This window comes from Dipodomys merriami, unplaced genomic scaffold (assembly GCF_024711535.1).
Source record: "Dipodomys merriami isolate MVZ:Mamm:240054 unplaced genomic scaffold, mDipMer1.0.p SCAF_212, whole genome shotgun sequence".
Taxonomy (NCBI): domain Eukaryota; kingdom Metazoa; phylum Chordata; class Mammalia; order Rodentia; family Heteromyidae; genus Dipodomys; species Dipodomys merriami.
This window is the reverse complement of record NW_027203516.1, coordinates 424015-431386: the sequence shown is the minus strand read 5'-3', so window position 1 is coordinate 431386 and position 7372 is coordinate 424015.

Sequence of the window (7372 nt, the reverse complement as noted above, 5' to 3'; positions counted from 1 at the left end):
ACACACACACACACACACACACACACACACACACACACATACACACAAATCATCAGATTTCTTCTTAAGTATTTTTGTGTATGGTCTTACGAAGAAATTTACATTACTAACTTGAATTTCTGACAGAACAATATAATCACTGTACATCTTGCTTCTATACTCTCAATATTAAATTGCTATCTAAGTATGTGGAATAGATACATATAGGAAAAAGTAGGAGCCACACTGGTGGCTCATGTCTTTATTCCTAGCTAATCAGAAAGACAAAATCTGATGATTGTGGTTTGAAACCAGACCAAGAAAAATAGTCCATTAGATTCTGGTTTGAAAGTAACCAGCAAAAGCTAGAAATGGAGCTGTCTTACAAGCAGTAAAATGCTAGCATTGAGAAAACTAAAACAACAAAATAACAAATTCTGGGACAGAGCTAGGCCCTGAGTTCAAGCTCTAGTAGTAGTATTTAACTAATGAAGGAATGAATTAATTAATTACCTAAAATAAAATAAGTGGTCACATGTGGTGGGGCAGGTAAAATGTAACAACCCTGGTGACTGGAATATGTATTATTTTGTAATAAGGCAAATTATCACTTGTTCTATTCACTACTACTTTATTTGAACTTTTTTGTACAATAAACCCTGAATTTGGCATGCGTGTATATGTGTACATGTGCACGCATGTGTGTTTAAGTGTGTGTGTGTGTGTGTGTGTGTGTGCTGTTTCAATGTTGCTTGCCAATATGAACAGGGTGAGACTGAAAAGATCTGTGTTGAAATGTTTTTATTTATCAGTGTTCTATCCTGTCATTTCAGTTGAATCATCCTTCTGTACATTTTATTTATTAATAACATCATCATAATCAAAGCATTTACAACATTAAGTTAGATAAAAGAGATCAGTTTCAGCGCTTAGTATATGTTAGGTAAAAAGATACACATATAATTGGGTAGTAAGTTATTGGTGTAAGATGACTGTCAGTTCAAAATATGTATTTGACCTCTTAAATTGGTTATATTTTTAAGAAATACTCATGGAGTGATTTTGACCGACTTGAACAAATAGGTATTACTCTCTGGTTATTTCTGTGAAACTCAAGCTGGATAAACACTTTCTGGATTTCTGTTGAAAATAACTTTATTTGTAAGATTGTATCTATTCACACTAAGATAATAAACCCCTTATTTTTTAGGTTTGAATATCCCATCATATTGACTGAAAATCTGTATTGTGGCTATGCTTTTTAGATATATATTTAAAAAAAAATAAAAGTATGTGTCACCTCCAGATTGTGGATGCATTTGAAGTTTGTATATACAAAGGTTTCTTCATTAATAGTTCTTTTGTGGGAGTAATAGCACGACTTTAACAAATAAGGCTTTTCGAATATGTTTTCCAATATAAATAACATCCCAGACTGAGTCTTGCAATTTCTGAAAACCATTTAAATATTTTACTATTATTTTAGTTCATTGAATATAGAGCTAAAGACATTTCTGAAATAAATATTGTTAAGATCTGAAAATGTAAGTGGGTATATAGGTTTTTTATGCATCATTTTATGAAAAGCCAGATTTTATGAAACTAAAAGAAATAGAATAAAAGAATGTAAGTGAATTGGGTAACCCAATTATTAATATAATTTTGTTTTCTATTAGCACACTCCTTTTAATGTAGATGATGCAGCTAAATTATTTTTTGTCTCACTGTACTTCAATTATTTTTAGATTATTTGTAGTTATAAAAATGAATTTGTAGTATAAATAAAGGTCTTTTAAAATGATTAGGATTAATCTTGTGCTTTGTATTCTACGCCCATGAAAATGAGTTATTTTCAAGTGTTAAGAGTTTATAATTGAATTTTCAGTATCATAAGAAATTTTGAAAAAAATTGGTAGTATTGATGTCTTTTTTGGCGGGGAGGGGTCCGGTTTTGGGGCCTGAACTCTGGGCACTGTCCCTCAGCACTTCAGCTCATTTCTAGCGCTCTACCACTTGAGCCACAGCGTCACTTCCAGCTTTTTTTCTTTTTGCTTTTGTGGTGCTGAGGAATCGAACCCAGGGCCTCATGCATGAAAGGCAAGCGCTCTATCACTAAGCCACCTTCCCAGCCCTTCATGTCTTTTTAAAACAATAGTATTCACAAAATGGAGAGTCTTTAATTCATACTTAGTGTCTATGATTTTTAACTTCTTATTCCTAAGATTAATGATAGGTCAGAGTGCATTTTTGGTTATACGAAAAATAAAATATTTATCTAGGGTCAAAGGTGATTTTTATATCAGTCTTGCTTTAATAGCATTTTAAATGTTCGGTATCAAAATACTTCTAATGGTAAACAACTAAGTTTAGCTACAATTTGGAAATGATTGGTCCATAAGACCTGTAGTCTGTTTCCATCAGGAATTATGGAGCTCATTCTTTCAGTAAGACAGTGTTAAACAGAGATAGTGTCCCCAGGCAGTTCAGTGTTTAGAGAAGGGTTAAAATATGATTTCTACTATTTTGAGCTAGAAATCAAGAATGTTATACATTAGCAGTTCTTTTCACCAGGGAGTTATGCATTGATTATGAACTTTGAGTATTCATATTACAGTTCCCTATTTTCTAACAAAGATAAAGTGAAATATTATGAGTGTACACAATAATTCTGGGAAATTTTCCTAGAATTTGTAGACTAAGTGCTGGTATTTTAGTCATAAAATAGAATGAAGTTAATTAATACAGTGGGAGATGAACCTCTGGCTAAGACTTACCATGTGTGCAATGTTGTACTAGTAATTCCAAATCTGAAGACTTCAATATCATCATCTGAGAATTAAAAATGTACGGAGCTCCACTTTATGCAATTATTGTGAGGATTAAATTATATAACATAGGTAAAGTACTTGGAAAAACAATCAATTAGCATTTGGTACATTCTACCTGTTATTTTATCATGTGATGAAATCTAGCATTTTTACTGTGATTTTATATGTGCAATGTGATGTATTGACATTCATTGCATTGATCACTTTTCTGTCACTATGAGGAAAATACCTGCAAAGAAAATTTGAGGAGGAAACTATTATATTGACTCAAGGTTTAAGAGAACGCAGTTTAAGATCAAATGTCTCCATTGTTTTTAATCATGTTTTTATTATCTTAACTAGTTGTACACGGGAATTTCCATTCAATAAATAAGTTTTTAAAGTATAATGGATCTTTATATAACTTTTCCTACCCTTCCAAACATCACCCCACTTTAATTTTTTCTAGTTTCATATTATTTCCATTGAATATAATGTCTTCACTGTTACACCATAACTCTCGTTATTCTTTCCATTTGAATTCCCCTCACATCTTCCAACTGATAGTTTCCTGGTATTCATTTTTTGGGATTAAAATTCAATTTTATAAGAAATTACACCTTTTAAATATTGCTCTGAAAAATGAAAGCTTTTGTTTATACTGTTGTTTAACTTGCATAAAATTCTGGCTTCCAAATACGTGACAGAACATGGGTCCTTTGTGTGTCTGGCTCTGACTTTGTTTACTTAACATATTTTTCGATCTATCCATTTCTTTGCAAATAATGTAACAGTCCTCATAATGGATAGGTGCAATACAATTGTGTATATATGACACACTTTCTCCAATCATCCTTCCGCCAAAGGGCATCTTGTCTGTTTCCATAAATTTGCCATAGTGAATAGTGTAGCAATGAAGATGGTTGTGAAAGTGATTTTACTGTAACCTCTTGGAAGAATTCATCACTATCTTTCTGGGAGCAATCCTCTAGCCAGTTTTCCAGAATAAACACATCCTTCCCTTCATCTCCATCACAACGTATTGCAAGTTCTCAAAAACAAACTACCCCATACAGGTCTCAATAAGCTAAAACCACACTGTGCCCATATTCTTTCAATACATTTTTAATAATTACATAAATTTAGTGAGAACCTTCTATGTACTTTCCTAATGTGGGAATGAGACATAAAAACAGAGTAAAAGAAAGAAATATGCATTTTAATTAGCTATTATCATATTTAAAATCTTTTTCAGCTCTAACAGCCTCACTTACTATTATTTTAATCTTTATTTGATTACTTCATCTATCCCCTAAATTATAACAGGTGAGTTAAATACAGACAAATAGTGTGGTTTGATTTTGACACTCATGTGCGAGGATGCACAATATGGGCAAATAGATGGATTGGAATTAATAGCAATTATGCATTTTGTTAAAGTAGAGATAGCTTTCCCAAACTGATTAATATTTCATTCAACAAAAAGAAACATGTAACAATTCCCTTTGTTTTCCTCCTCATTAACTTATGATTCCATTTTATTTTATAATCAAGGATGATTTCATATATGTACTGTAGATACAAAAATATGTTAAACTATTTCTATCCGTATGTATTGATATATACACATATACATATTTACAAAGGTTACAATGATAATTTATAACTTCTGTAACTATACAATTTACTAAATTATTAAAAACATCGATGGCTCATGCCTGGAATCCTGGTTACTCAGGAGGCTGAGATCTGATGAACATGGTTTAAAGCCATCCTGGGCAGGAAAGTTCATGAGCCTCTTATCTCCAAACAATCAACAGAAAATGAGAATTGGAACTGTGGCTCAAAGTAATAGAGTGGTAGCCTTGAGAGAAAAAGCTCAGGGACATCACCCAGGCTCTTAGTTCAAAAAATACAATCTACCCAAAAAATCTATTTAATTTACACCTGTGTGAGTAGAGTATTTCCATCACCCAAATGTACATCCATGCTCTTTTGGAAGGTAACTCTGTTTTGTCTGAAGTACCACTAAACATTATCACTTAAGTAGAAAGCATTGGAACGTGGGTTCATTCTATCTCTCTCATGGATTTTTCTCGATTCAAACAGTCAAGTGTTACAATTATTCCAATTATTTAAAACCATAGCATTTTTTCTTTAATACCCCTAATATTACAGTTTGAATTCAGTGACTTGTGCCCCCTAAATAGGTATTCTTACCACTTGGTCATGTGCCCAGCCCTAAATTATCCTGATTATTTTTCAGATAGAACCTGGCTTCCTACTTGTGTATGATCTTGGCCTCAGTCCACTTTATATTATTCTTCCTGGAATTTAGAATAATAAGTGCATGTTATTATGTATAGATCTTTCTGTCTAGTCTGGGCTTTAGCCACTGTTCTCAAAACAGTGCACTCCCATGTAGTCAGGATTTTCAAATCTTGTCATAGCTGATTTTCTAAATCTTTGCATTTCCTGCAGGTACTTGAGTACTGAATTAATTTGTGTTTTCTTGTTTTGTTTTATTTGAATGGATGTGTTGAGTTGTTCCTTTCTTTTCCTTTTGTTTCTTTCCCTCAAGTTCTTACCTAAAGTGCTGAGAAACAATTCCTCTTTCTCAAGATAGGGTGAACATTATTTATTCCAAAGTAATGTCAGTAACATTTAAACACCTTCATATCTATGAATGGTATACAAATGCTAAGCATTGAGAAGTGTGTTTTTACTTTCACGGTAGTTTTGTCATACACAGATCATGAAATATATGAAGATAATATAACTACAGATGCATGCCAAGAGGAGAAAACCCTATTATTAATTGTTTGACAGTGGCTTCCCTTCTAGTGAAAAATATATTACATGATACAGGATTTCACAAAATAATATTGCTAGGAGGAACCTAAACAATCATCTAATACTGTAGACTTGAGAGTGATGAATTGACTTCCTGAATAATTTACTTTTGGGTCAAATAAATGCAGGCTTCCAAAAAGAGAATAGATTTTAGAGAAACATGATGAATTTTATGTAAATAGGTCCTTAGCTGATTTTGTTAATTTGTGAACTAATACAGGGAAATAAAGTACAGCAACGTAAAAATTAAAGAACTTCACATTGAAATACTCATTTGTGTGTGTGTGTTCATGTGTATGTGAATATGCAAATGCACATGTGCTTGTGCTTATGCATGCATTCATCATTCTTGAGGCTTGATAGTGCCTGGGAACTATTACTCAGCTTCTGTGCCCAAGGATAGTGGTCTACCACTTCAGCCACTTCTGTTTTTAATTTTAGATAATCGCTTGTATTTTCATGATTGGACTGGCTTTGAACAGACTCCGAGTAGCTAGCTAAGCTTATTCAGCCTCTGAGTACCTAGTTAAAATTCTGGCTGTCCTCTATGCTTCACTGCTCTTTTATTCATTTCCTGAGGCAATCACAAGCATAAGTCATATATATGTCTAATTGCTTTAAAATAGTTACTGCTTGGTACCAGGGGTTCCCATGTATACTCTTACCTACTTAGGAGGCTTGAGAACAGAACCCAGGCCAAAAGTTTAGTGGAATTCCTTCTCAATCTACAGCTGGGTGCATTGGATCATTTCCACCATCCTTCACTATCTAGTTACTAAGATTGGAAGGACTGCGGATCCAGGCCAGTCAAGGTAGCAGGCTAGACAAGTTGGTGTAAAACTCTGATGCCACTGATGATGGGAATGCTAAAAGGACAAATCAGGTGCATGTTCTAGTGGAAAGAAAACCCCTATCCTAAAATTAACCACTGATATGACGCTGGACTAGCAAGAAAAATATAACCAAAGTTGAAATACTCACAATTTCCCACAACAAAAATAAGTATGTACATGAACATTCAAAAACTTAGTACAATCTGTTCTTTGCTCTAATATCAGCTTTATCTGATTATCATATGATGTGACAGAACAGTTTTTTCATTAAACTTAAGATAATTTAAAAAGACCTAGAAAATTCTCTCTCATTTATTAAGTGCAAATGAATGGCAAATTGCCTCATTTTTTACATATTTGACTACCACTATTAATTCGTCTTATGATTATTATTAATAGTAATATATTCTGATTTATTACTTTAAACTTTTTGCTTTTCTGCTGAAGTTGAAGTATTTAAATAGTATCATCAAATTATATTCCTTGGGTATTTAAGGAAGTTTTTTAGAAAGTTGTTAACCAATGGCTTCTAAGAATTCTTAATTGGTATATATTTTGGTTTATTTTTTAATTTCAATTCAATTTTATTGTAATGGTAATATACACAGGGGTTAAAGTTACATAAATGAGGTAGTGAATACATTTCTTAGGGAAGGAACATTGTTATATCTTACACCGATATTTTTTGTACACTCAAAACAAGAACTACTGATGCTTTTGCTGTTGCTATTGATAATTGGCTACTTTTGCTTTCTTTGTTCATACATTTTTATTATAAAATTGATATACAGAGGGTTTACACTTAATTAAGTCATCTAAAGAGTACACTTCATTTTATTTTCTAAATTTCAAAATTTGGGCTTAAATGTTTTCATTTGTTTCTTTAGTATAATTCATTTT